Below are 13954 nucleotides of genomic sequence, written 5' to 3'. Positions count from 1 at the left end.
TCATTTTCATGTTTATACTTGTGACAAGTATTTATATTTTGCGCAACTTCATATCTCTACAAGAAAAATTGCACTTTTTACTTCTGTGTTTATCTGATTGCTGTAGTTACTAATAACAAATATTTCACATATAAATATATTCAATGTTATAATGATTTTACAACCAAACATATTGCAATGTAATTGGGCCCAGCCTCACAATGTTGCTTATCCAATAATGCATAAATAAATTATTTAACACTATAAAAGGGACCATTTCTCATAATTAAGACTCTTACTTTTAAAACCTAAGAGCTTTTTGCTATTAACATAGAACTCTAATGAAGAACTTTCACTTATGATAGAGAATTCCATCATTATGCTATTGCTAGGCAAGGGATCAAAACACTAACACCACTACTATCACTGCTAAACTACTACTACTACTACCACTGGTTAAATGGTACTTCTAAAATCACTAACCTTATACTAAAGTGTCAGCATGTAATGCCAAAACAAATGATGTTCTGGTGACACACTAACACACCCTTTTCCTAAAAAGATTTTTTCCCCTTTCAGTCAGCAGCCTGATTCAAAATAACCGAACCTCAACTGAGTCACTCCAATGTTCACTGTACTCATCAAAGTACCTAAAAGTTAAGATGATGAAGCTCCACGGACTCACACACAGCAGGCACCACAAAACCCAAACACACATATTAGTACAGAGTATCTAAATAAAAGGCCCAGGTTTTGTAGAGCTGACCTAAAATAGATTTGAGTCAACACTGTGAACTTATTCATGTCATCCATGTATTTGCTTCATTTTAGTTGTGTGTGCATCCCACAATCTTTAATCTGTTTATCCTCTGCCCACAAGATATGTGTGTGTGTGTGTGTGTGTGTGTATCTTCTACCTACATGTCTCAATGGGAGGTCACCCTGGGGCGTTTGTACCCAGACAGATACAACGCATTCTTCTACAAGCTGAGAAAGACTTTATTGTCTATGCTGCTAGTGAACAGCCATTTAGTTTCCAATGGGGGTGGGTTTCCCGTCGCGCATTTTTAAAAGGATAAAGCCTCCCAGGCTGCTCATCCTCCCCGGAGAAGGTCAAGACACAGTTTGACCCGCTGACCGACCCCAGACCCCTGTCTTCTGATGCTGAACTGCCCCAAGCGTGACATTGAGTTTTCATGGGCCTTCTAAGTTCACAAGGGGGCAGATGTGTGAATCAGATGAGAGATGTGAAGTCGCAGTTATTTATATTTGGTGTTTTACTAGAATTTTAATGGTGCCCTGTGATGTTTGGGACATTCAGAAACATGGACGTTAGTTTAACTTTGACGCATTTCACAGAGAAAGAAGCAGATCACAGTTTGCCTGTACATCTGCCAGTCTGTCCTTCCATCCATCCATTCATCTTATTTAGAGATATTTAATCACTTTAAAGTTAATGTAAGGCCATTTTCTGAATGTGAAGCTGTTTTCCCTGAGTGCTTTGCTGAGGCGTGAAAGCAGCTGTAGTAGGATAACACAGCATTGGTGTCATATTAGTGTAATTTGTCATCAAGTATGTTAAACATGCGTCATGTATAAGTATAAAAACGAATTATCCTAAGAACACGCTTTACACTGAAAATACACAACTGATGAATGGCCGATTTGATGTGTATTTCTCCTTTGAATGTGCTGCTGCAAGATGACACGCATCATGGCATCAAAGAAACAGTAATATGAAATGAAACGTCTTCTGTGTTTTCCAAAACATTTAGAATTTTTCAGGGATGTAATTCATGCCTTCAGTGTTGTGATCGATGTCTCTGAAGGATTGTGGTCCATGAAAAAATAACTTGCCGGAGCCTACAAATTCCCTAAGACTCGAAGATTTGAAAGTAGCCATGTCCAGCGGAAATGGAAGCATTAAAATGTAACCAACCATCATCACATTAAAGTATCCTCCCAAATGAGATGTCTACGCCTCTTTGGATAAATCCTCCAAACTTATTAAACCAGCCAATCCAGCAAACCACCAAACCATCCGTTTACTGACTCCCTCTCCAAGCTTAATGTACATCCAGCGTTCACAGTAGATTTAAATATCTTGAGCTTTAAGACAACTTAACAGCCAATAGAAGCTGCACGCAAAAATGGTTCAAAACAAGCTTTATCGTCACCGTAAAATCCAACTGTTTACTCTGATGCCCTTCTATCGTGCATTAGGGTGCATGTTGCGTTTGGGACATCTGGAGTGTATCAGCGAGTGCATCCTGTAAATCCTGGGATTGCAGCTGTGACGCTGCTAACTGCCCCCCCCCCCCCGCCAAACTCTCTCCTCATTAATCTGCTTGTTAAGGATCTAATCTGACATGTGTTTTCATTTGTGTGTGAAAGCGTGAGTGTGTTTGTGTGTGTTTATGTGCGGCTCACTGATGAGCAGGGAATCCACAATAGGTCCAATTACGTTTCTAGCTATTTTGTTAGATTTATTATGTGTGCGGTGCGCTTTCGTGTGCATTTTCTTTGCCTGCACACATGCAGAGACAGTATGTGGGAGCTGATTCATATGAGACGCAGAGTTTGGGTCTATAATTGTTTAGAAAAGCAAATCCAAACAATGTACAGTTGCATAAGAGAAACAAAGGCCGGATTCAGAGTTCACCCTTCCTTCCATTACACAAACACTTGCTGCTGAGAGACAAATCAGCTTGTGAGTGTCAGACAATGTTCATACTCTATTCTTACTCTGATCTATAAAAGGTGGAATCTATTTCTTTTCATTGATGGATAAATTCTGAACTTTGGAGCACTGATCTCTGGCACCAAGCAGTATAGTAAGGATATAGTACAGTATCAGTCACTCTCAGTTAAAAAGTACTTCTCATAGTAGACATACAAAGCAAAAGGTCTTCCATCCGGCAATACAGCTTGGTCGTGTCATGGTTTTAAGGATTTCCGGGCTTAATTTGGGGGTTTTGATTCCATGTCTTGTTTATTGTTGTGGTGATTTTATGTTCGGTCTAGTTCTGTTCTCACTGTCCCCACTCGTCCCCTGTCCTCATGTCTTAGTTCATGTCGTAGTATGCACTCTTGGTTCTGTGTCTAAGTTCTTAGATCTGGTTACTAGTAAGTTGTTTTCCGTTTAGATTTTACATGTATTTTGTCTTCTGTTTCTTTCATTCTTGTTGGTCTGTCTTATCCGTGTCCTCATCTGTTTCTGTATTTGGTTTTTGGTATGTTCGGTGCCAAGTTACAGTTTGTCTACGTGTGCCCCGTCTGTTCACTCCATGTATCTGTGTCTTGCCTTGTTTCCTGTTTTATTCTGAAGTTGTCTGTGTTTGTAGTGTGTCTAGTTTTGCTTCCTGTTCTGTTTTTTTACCTTGATGTGATCCCATTTTGTGTTCCCGCACTGCCCAGCTATTTTTGGCAGAGTTCTGATAAACCTACAGTACGCAGCTAACGGCTAAAAGACAAAGTTAGTGAATATCTGCTGAACAAGGTAGAGCATTCAGCTGCTTAAAGACCCGGTTCTTTTTTCAGGAGTTGATGGAAACCAAATAATTTGGACTTCCATTCAGCAGAAGCCGCTATAAACATTCACTTCAAATTAATGTTGAGTCTGGTGGATGTGTAAAAGGCAACTGTTAGCTTACACTGCTTATCAATGTTTTAAGGCCATTACATTTCAACTTTTTGTGGAGTTCTTCCCCCAAGCAGCGATATCTTATTCAGTTACCAATGAGTGACAATTTTAAGTATCTTTAGTGGCCAAGTGTATCACACGATGAATCTTACAAATAGCCTTTGCTGATAACACGGTTCAGATATAAAGCACTGAAATGGCAGCTGTATACAATGTGCTCACTCATCATTTTGTGTGTAGTTATTATTAAACACAGCCAAGAGTTCAGGTTGTGCACAGTGAAAAGTTCACCATCATTTATCCAAATGGAGGAGAAGGAGACAGAGAGCATATGGCGAACAGAGGAAAAAATGGGATGAAATCATGACGAGTGCACATGGAGTTCAGAGACAGTGAGAAGCAGGAGAGTGTGAGGAGAGAGAGAGAGAGGGTGCAGGACGTGATGGGATGAAAAAAGTGACAGAACAGCCTGAGGGTGTTAGAGGAGGGCAAGAGACAGCAAGAGGTCTGTCTCTGAGGTCAGGATTAGACTGACCATGCCAACCAGCCTAAGGCCCTGTCTCTCTGAGTCTGTCTGTACCCTTTTGCTCTCTTTTGCCACCATTCTCTTTGCTGTTCATCTTCCCCTCTTTCCCCTTCGCTTACTCGTTATCTCAGACATCCCAGTCTCTTTGTCATACAGAAGATTTCCTCCCTGTTTTCCACATCTCCTTTCATTGCTTTCTTCTTGATCTGTGAGGATCACACTAAATAACCAGGGGGGATTTAATGACTAAACTAATGTCTGCTGTTTGAGAGCTCAGCAGGAGGGAATCCCAGACTGAGACCCCACTGCAACATGGGAAATGCAATCATTTTGGAAAGCAAAGATGGCATGAGAAAGGGAGAGGTATGTTGATCTGTAGATCTGTTGTTTTATGCTTTGACCTGTGGGTATTTAAATCCCTTTGCTCTAATTGGCAATACCTGTAACTTCTTTAAACACCGTGTAACTAAATCAAACTGTAATACTTTTCAGTCCCAAGTAAAGCACACAATTGTCAAGGTTATGTGAATATTTTTATTCACAAAACCTTTTATCAAATGTACATGAGAAATTACACATTTGTCTGCGCAACATAAAATATAAATCATCTTACATAAGACAGAGAATGAAAATGGCTCATTCAGACTACAAACAGGAAAACAAAACAAATATTCATCTTTCATTGACCTAATTCTCACGGCTCTTTTGTGCTTCAAGGAAGAACATATCACTATAAAACACAAAACAACCAATCAAATTTCCTTGGAAGCGAGCCACAAGCTAACCATTCTGTGACAGACGCACATTTAGTCTTCCTGTTTAGTGTGGCCGCTGCGGAACTGAAAAATACAACCATCTGGAAGGGACACTTTTATTTAGTTTGAAACTGGCAAAGTCAGACTGAATACTGAGCACAGAACCGCTGGTGAAACAACGTCTCAGTCTGAAGCCACATAAAAAAGGCTGAGATTCAACATAATATTTGTCATGTGGCACATTTTTGCACTGCAGCACAAACACAAGACTAAACAACTGACGGCAGAGTCTCTGTCCAGTGTTGTTTTGCACTTTCACAAGAAGAGGTCATCAAGAATGTGCTGGGAACAACTTTATCCAACTTTATATCCATCCATTCAGCATCATTCCACCCATAATCCTCCCAGCCATCTGTACAGTAATTCTTCAATCTATCATTCAACAATACACCCATTCTTCCATGCATTCACCCATTAGTCTATCAATTTGAGTCATCCCATCCATCAGTCAATCAATCTCTTTATTTGTCCCTGTAGGGAAATTAGTTTGCAGAACAATCACTAGGCATTACATCATATGCCACAAAGAAAACCTTCAAACATATTGGTAAACACACACTAACACACATAACACATAATTTCCCATACCGCTTAAATTAGGCGGGCCAGACCAGCTGAGCATCCTGCCCATTTGGCCTTACCTGTTTAAAAAATTAATTGCTTGAGACACAAATGAAGATTTAGATCTATTTATTAGGCAATATCGTCACCCAGATGGCAGCAGTTCAAAAGAAGGGGCAAGGGCGCGCCTCTTGTCTCCCACAATGGGTTTTCAATACTTGGTAACTTGATCCCTAATAGTGTACTGGCTGTCGTTACTGTTGTCGTTCTTGCAGACTTTTTCTGTAGGGAAATTAGTTTGCAGAACAATCAAGTAGGCATTACATCATAGTGCCTACTTGATGGGCATCCACAAATCAGTTTATTCATCCACTCACCTATTCTATTCATCCATCCAGCCATCTTTCCATCCATCATTCATCTTGGGATTCACCCATCCATCATCTTTCTATTTATTATCCAAAAATGAATTCAATTGTTGTCTTGCAATTCAGTCCATCAATTGATATATCCATTCCCCCCAAATCCTCCCATCCATGGCCAAATAATCAGTTTCAACCTTTATCCAGCAATCCATCTATCCGTTTGTCATTTCAGTTCCGTTTGTCGTTTCGGGTGATCCAGCCATCTGTCCCACCATCCTTCCATCTATCATCCAATGATACATCCTTCCTTCCATCCATCAACCTATCCTTTGATTCATCAATCCAGTTATCTATCCATCCGCCCATTTATCCATTGATTCATTCATCTCTTCATCCGTCTGCTGCTGATTCTTCCAAATATTCTTCTTCCATCATCGATCAATCCATCCATTTATCTGCTGATCAATCTATTTATCCATGCTGCTTCTATTACATCCAACAATCCATCCATCCATCCATCCATCCATCCATCTGTTGACCAGTCATCTCACAGCTCTTTTGTGCTATCCTGCCTCATTCATTTATCATCCATCAATCTATCCATCTTGTGATTCATCCATCGATCCTATCATCATTTTATCCATCATCTGTAAATCCATCCATCCATCCATTGATTTTACATTCATCCTGATATCTTTCCATCTACAATCCAACGATCCATTTCATCATTCATCCAGCAATCCATCTTTCCACTGCCATCCTACAAGCCAACTGGTGATTCTTTCATCAGTCCTTCTCCTCTTCCATCTTTCATCTCCTTCTGTCATCTAGAAAAGTCTTTATCCATCCATCCATCCATCAAGCAATTGATCCATCTATCCATTATCATCCTACAACCCATTGATCTTTCATCCATTCAGATTTTTACCATTCCTTAACTGAAATACTGTATTTTTCAAATACTTCCAGAATACTTGATTAGTTCTTTTAAGCCACCATGATCAGCCAAGTAAGTTCAACTTTGATAACAAGTGACTAAATCCTCGACTCACTTTTGAAATGTCACAGATCCCCCAGCCCCAACATGCACACAGACACAGACAAATGCATTCCAAGTGTATGTTTCCATTCATGTGACAACTCCAGGCTGTGGGATGTTGGTCCTGTGACAATGTCTCTGCTTCAGGAAACTTTTTTTTTTTCTAATCATGGATCCCTTTGCCTCGGGACATACTTGTCCTTCCATCACACTGTGGGGGAATTTATAGTATCTGTTATAATAGAACAGTTAGACTGTTCTATTAGTGACGTCAAAGTCAATGATAAAACTTTGAATAAATTATGGATTCCTCTTTACATGACTGTTGAACATTAAATACAAATAAACCTTTGCTAGTACACCGTGCTCCTTAACTTAGGTTCTACAAGACTGTGCAACTCCAGTGGAGGGATGAACACATTCTTTCAATAGATATTCTCTCATTTGGGATTTTGATGGTTGTGGTGGAGCAGCACATTGCTCTAAAATTTCCCATGGGTGTTCAGATGGTAACTGTGAAGGCCATAGGATATGATTTATCATTTTCATACTCATCAAAGCATTCCCTTGTGACCAGAAATAAGTCTGTGAATCCAAGAAGTGACATCAAAAGCAGGTACATTTTCCTTTCAAAGTGATCCTGTGTGTGTCAGTATTGGCTCTTTGTGTCATGTGTGCAAAAAACTGTACAAAAATGTGTGTTTGAGAATTTGCAGAGCATGCACACTGTAGCTTTGTTTGCACCACAGAGTGCACATGAAGCATACTGTAAGTGACGGAAAGTTTGGTTGCTTGGGTGTGTGTGTGTGTGTGTGTGTGTGTGTGTGTGTGTGTGTTAAATGTGTGAGTGTATGTGTGAGGTGCAGACTGTGCCAGTACAGCCTCATGTAGGAGGAAACAGTTCAGCCAACTCCTAAAAAGATGTCCCAAATTATCCCGCCACCGACGCATGTTCTTTACCCATGCCTCTGCTCTATTTTACCGCACTCTGCAGGGATTCACTTTGTCGGCCACGCTATTTCAGACGTGGACGTGAGACAAGACTTGTTCTGGTGCTGTTCCAGATTGGCTACGGACGCAGAGCCGATGCATCTTAGTGTGTCTGAACAAAAGTGTTACTGGTTCTCGTCTACACCAACGTCTGTTCACTGAGCACAGATTGTGTCACTTGAGAGTTTGTGGAAGTGAAAGGTTATAGTTGGAAAACCCAGACTAACTGTTTTACAGAAGCTCATGAAGGCCTGGTGAACCACAAATTCATCCATTTAGCCTATAAGTTCATCTTTGAACATACTACAGTACATATTTTTGGAATTCCAGCAAGTTTATGATCCAGTATATTTGTGATTGCATTTGTTGTTATTTTTCTGACAAAATTAGGCTACAGCCTGTCATTTATACACATTTGTTTTTTGTGATAAAGCTTCATTGTTTCCAAACTGGTGGGTCATCTAATTCTAGTACAAACTCCCCCAAAATGTTTTGTTTCCTCCTTCATGAATCACACAAGCAGAAAACATTTCCCGGCTGACAAATATGTATTTTTTAAAAACGCTGTAATTACGGAACATAATTACAAACCCTGAGGGTGCACAAGGAAGATATTTTGTAACACAGATGTCGGCAATGTAGCCCGAGTTCGCTTGTGGACGCCAGTGCTATGGCTTCTTTGTTTGGCTAGTTAACTTCAGACATGTTTCACAGCACTGGAACATGTTTGTTCCATTCTGGTCCAGTAATTTAATTATGGACTGGGAGAAATGGGCAAGCAGCGACAGGCTATCCGATCTGAGGGAGGAGGGGGTGTCATTCCAACAATAAATTAGGAAAGTATATCTGAGCTAAAACCGTGGGGTAGAGTGCAACTGGCTCAGATACTATAAGGATAACTGGATAGGAGCAAATCTAAATACACACTGTTTTTATAACTTTTATCTGGCGCTGAAACAATTAGTTGATTAATTTATTGACAGACAAGTAGTCAGCTAAAATAAAACCATTAGCGGGTTTCAGCTGCTCATACATGAAGATTTGCTGTTTTTCAGCTTGTAAATTCAATTTGCTTGAAATTGAAGGCATCGCCTGTTGTCTGGGAAATTGTGAGGGGCATACATTATAGACAAAACATTTGATTAATTAATTTAAAATTAATTCTAGTGAAAACAATCGTTTGTTGCAGCTCTAGATTTATTACTAATCTTTGTCCAGGTTTCACCACTTTCTAAAGATTTTTTTTGTTATTGATTACACAAAGATTTAGCTTGTGATCTTTAGATAAACTTACTGAACCTCACACTATACATAAAGGGCTTCAGCTAATGATTATTTTTTTATAATTGATTAACATGTCAATTACTCCCATTGATTAATCCTTTGGCATATGTCAATAAAATTAAATACTTAGTAGTTAAAAATGACTATAATAGTAAAATGAATTTGACAGTGTCCAAAGATGTTCAGTATACAATACAAACCAGAGAATTGCAGAAATTCCTCACATTTGAGAAACTAGAACCAAAGAGTGTTTGGTATTTTGGCTTTAAAAGATGACGTAAACAATGAATTGATTATCAGAATTGTTGCTGATTAATTTTCAGTTGATTGAATAATTAATTAATCAACTAGTTGGTTCAGCTCTACTATACATGTACATTTGATTTCTGAGAAACAAATTCACAGTTCAGTCACTACTCTCTGCAGCGACATAAGAGGTCAGGGGTCAGGTCTGGATCTGAATGGTAATTCATGGTAAAACATTAAATCCTGTTTCTGTTTCCAATTACGGCCTCCCTGACTGGGGTGTCATATTTTGGAGCTGACGTTATGCTCGTGGCATCAAACAGTAAAATAAAACTGTATCATCTGAGGAAATTTTTAAGTGGGACTGCGGTCTCGCCAAAGGCTTAAGGCCTGGCTCAATGGGCATATTTCGAACATTTGACTCGTTCCCAAAAACAACACTGCTCCTGCCAAGTCAGAGAGCTATGAGCTACACCCCATCATCATCCAACATAAACTCACACAACAAATAATGAAACCAATCAAGCAAAACAGAGGCCCCTAAGATAACAGCCAAATTACATGATAAGGTGGCTGCAGGGTGGCCAGGCTGAGGAACGGTCATTGGTTTGAATCCTGCAGGCTTACCAAGGAATCTTGTGTGTGTGTAGCCAAAGTCAAAATCGCATCATGTGGAAAAATAGCCTGGACACAGACAAACAAATACAAGAGCCTCTTCAGATGCATTAAAAATCTAATTTTGGACATCTTTCAACCTAAACTTTCTTTTTTCCCAGATTTTTAAGAGTTTGTCATGTTTTGGGTATGAAATGACTTGTAATCTTTTTTGTACCTGAAAAGAGATGCAAGAAGCCTATCTTCTTTCTCATTGGATGAGAGAATGTTTGGCACATGTCAAAATAAATTTCCCCTATGGGAATTAATCTCATCTTATGTTAAACCCTGATGGAACCCTAATATTTTACTTACAGCACATTAACCTTTGGAAAAGTAATTTAAGCAGACAATAACACTCTGTTGGTGGTGAAGTACAGTGCCAACCACTGACTAAAATTTTATCACCATGATTTATTACATTTCATTAAGCACTTAAACAGCATTATTACATACTTATATTGCTCCCTGGGTTATCACACACTGTAAGGTCATTACAGATTTAGGTTTTCCTGTAGAAAGCATTCCTGAATGTTAACAACACTGAGGAAGGTGTGTAATCCACTGAAAGACACACAATATCCACTATCTGTCCAGGAAGCTAATGGTTTATTAGTCCCTTGGTGGTGAAACATGATCTAATAGTATTGGAGGACCCCATCTGTGAGACAGCGCTGGACAGCCAGTCGTGATTTACACAGGAGCCCTTTATGGAGCTTTTAAAAAAGACAGAGGAGCCGACATAAAAACAGGCTTATTTATGGAAGAGAGCAACACATGGGCTGTCGTGTACATGCACACAATCGAGTGTGTGTCTCCGGGTCAAAAAGAGGGGGTGTACGGGTTGTGTGTGTGTCTGCATGGGTGCTTGTTTACAGGTATTGTAGAGGAATGCTCAGGAAAGCACCATCAGAAATGGAGGAGTGACTTAGAATGCATGTTTGATGTTTTTAAATGGTTTTAACCAAAACCACTAATGATGGAGCCAGTGATGGTGACGGGAAATGGGGCTGCATTTTCTTCCATTATCAATCGATCTGACTATTTTCTATAAACGATTTTCTCAATAAATCAAATAATAATTTGTCTATAAAATGTCAGAAAACAGACAAAATGCCCCTTACATTTTTCCAAAGAACAGCAAATCATTTGTTTTGTTTGACTAACAGTCCCAAAATCAAAGATAGTCAGTTCACTCCAATAGAAGAAAAGCAGAAATTCATGTTGGACAAGCTGGAACCACCACAAAAATGATCTTAAACAATTAATCGATTACCAAAATTGTTGCCAATTAATTTTCTAATCAACTTATCATAGCAATCGTAATTGGAAATATAAAGGTTAAAATGCACAAGGTGAGTCTTTTTCAACTTCCTCAAACGTACAAAAACCTGACAGCAGCACTTCCAACAATTTGCAAAGTTAAATTAATCCTTGAGGTTCACTTACTACGAACAAAAGAGCCAGACAAACTCTATTCCCCCTCCAAATACAAACAGGTAAACTCTGCCTCCAAATGAAAAGGAAACACCATCCGTCTGAGTTTCACTAGGTTTACTCTCCTCCAAATTGTAGCCAAAACCCCAAGCAGAGACATATGCCATAAGACACCCCCCCCACCCCCCCAAATCCAGTATTAAATTACAAAACCCATCAAACCGCATTTCCTCTGAAGTAATTGCCAATAGCCTCAGTGCCATATCTCACCCGTGTACCTCCAGTTCTCTGAGCGCAGATAGCATAACTCCTTGACCAATAGGTGGCAGAGTTTAACACTGTATCTAGGCAGGTTTAAGGAGAGAGGGTGGGGGGAGCAGAAGAGAGATAGAGAGTGAGGAGTGAACTCTTACTTGCAATCTCTGTCCTCCAGATCGAAATGAGGATTGAAGTTGATAAGGATCTTCTGACCAGGCTCGGGGGCTGTTATCACCCATGCGCATTGCTGGGAGGGCGGGTAGGCGCCGGGATAGCCCGGGGAGGTCAGGTAGTCCGCGGCGTGAATCTCTATATTCCCTCCGCATTTATCTGCGCCGCAAGAGAAAGCAGAAAGTTGTTCAGTTAGTGGAACGAAAGTGACTTTTTGGGCACTGAGCTGCACTTATTTGTTGACTGACAGCACATTTAAGTGTAAAAGAGGTAATCAGCATGGCAGTGAGGATACTAAGACCTCCAGCTGGGGTTCATCATAAATCCAAATATCTACAGTGGAGCGAAAATCATGTTGACAGTAGAGCGCTGATTTTTGCGCCAAGCCTCGTACACATATTCAAATCTACCAACCTAAAGAGGGTGATAAAACTCCCCGATAACACTATCTTAGAGGTGGGGTATAAAGTGGTTCCTTTGCGTCCCTGTCATAAGGTGTGATTACGCTCATGAAGGTGAGGTGGGCTGCCTGCTGCTTCCTGCAAACAGGCAGGACGATTGAAATTAATTTTCTCAATGAATGATTTATTAAATTGCTCGTAGCCCATATCAAGCTTCAGTGGCAACACGGCAAAAGCTCCAAGATGCGTCTTTAAATGAGCGCCACAAGACCTTAACAAATTTTTTTTATAATTATAATTAGGAAATCTTAACAAAGGGACTTCGTGTGTGCCTGTGATAATAAATTGTCAGTTTGAAGTGATTGTAAAAGGTACTTTGAGCATATTTTGGTATTGTTAAATATGTCTGCAATGGTGTATTCTGTATAATAAAATGAATACAGCGCTATTCGGGTGATTACAGTATTATAGTATGTTAACAGTATTTGAATGATCTAACTTGAATCCCTGCAGACGTGGTCTCACAGGGAACGCCGAGGCAATAACAGGTGAGAAGCAACAATGGTGCAAAATGATGCAAAATGGATCAATGTTCAGCCAGGCTGCCTGTTGTCAAGCCACATGTATTCATACAACCAGTAAACACCTACCAGTTTGTGTCAACGAAGCAACCAAGATGACTTGGGTGAAAAGGAACAATAGCAATCCTCTATGCATCCTTAGATTGTACAACAAAGACATTCTGTTTAAGAAAATAAAGACAAACGGAAGGGAGGGAAATTGTCCAGGTGGGTTACGTCCAAAAGAGAAAAATAACCAAAAATTGTCTCAAAGTGAGAGATCTGGTTGTTGTAGGGTCCCCAGCATCCTGCGAGCTTCAGCACCAGATCCTTGGGTCTGTCAGGGAACAACTTGCCATCTCCTGGAAAAAATAATCCAAATGCAGAAAATAAGACGAAGGAACAATCCGTTCGCCAAAAGTGTCAGCTGTGCGCCCTCGGTTCTTTATTAAACCTCACACTTCTGATACCAAACAGGAACGATATAGGCTACGTACTTCCAAGTGGAAATTTTTCAAATGACAAACCAGTAACCGAGATTCAGTGAAAACCAACCGCAAGGAACATCGGAGCGCTGCTCTTCAGGTCTTTACTCCTTCTTTCAGTTCAGCTCGTTCTCCGCCCCTCGCGGTGTACGCAGCGACTGACTGACCGTCACAGCAGAAATGTCAGAAATACGAGGCGAGCCGCGAAAGTAACAGCGGAATTTCCACTCCCCAAATTCCTGTTGCCAGACACCGCTGCGCGCAACCAGCAGCGACCGACCGCTACAAGAGGCTGGAGCACACTGACACCGGTGCGCCCTGTGTGCGCTCCCGACGCATGCGAGCAGGAAAACTGCGCACGCAAACCCCCGCTGGCATGTGAATCTGGTACAATGTGTGGGCAGTGTCCACCAAGCAGTCATGAATTCACATGTGATCTCTGTGAAACCGAGGAGCAAAGGATTCACGAAAGATGTACTCTCCCCTCTTAGGTGACCTACATCTGATATCATGTCCCACTGACCGAGTATGTTCATTAGT

General features: G+C 40.4%; 1 pseudogene; it reads right to left on the bottom strand.

Annotated features, from left to right (window-relative positions):
* LOC119901712 overlaps positions 1 to 13753 on the bottom strand; it is a 74470-nt pseudogene extending 60717 nt beyond the window's left edge.
* Between the last annotated feature and the right edge of the window lie 201 nt (positions 13754 to 13954).

Source organism: Micropterus salmoides, unplaced genomic scaffold (genome assembly GCF_014851395.1).
Source record: "Micropterus salmoides isolate LMB-PRFRI ecotype aquatic unplaced genomic scaffold, ASM1485139v1 Ms_hic_scaffold_14, whole genome shotgun sequence".
NCBI lineage: Eukaryota > Metazoa > Chordata > Actinopteri > Centrarchiformes > Centrarchidae > Micropterus > Micropterus salmoides.
Note: the sequence above shows the minus strand (reverse complement) of the source record. Positions and strands in the feature narration are given on the sequence as shown.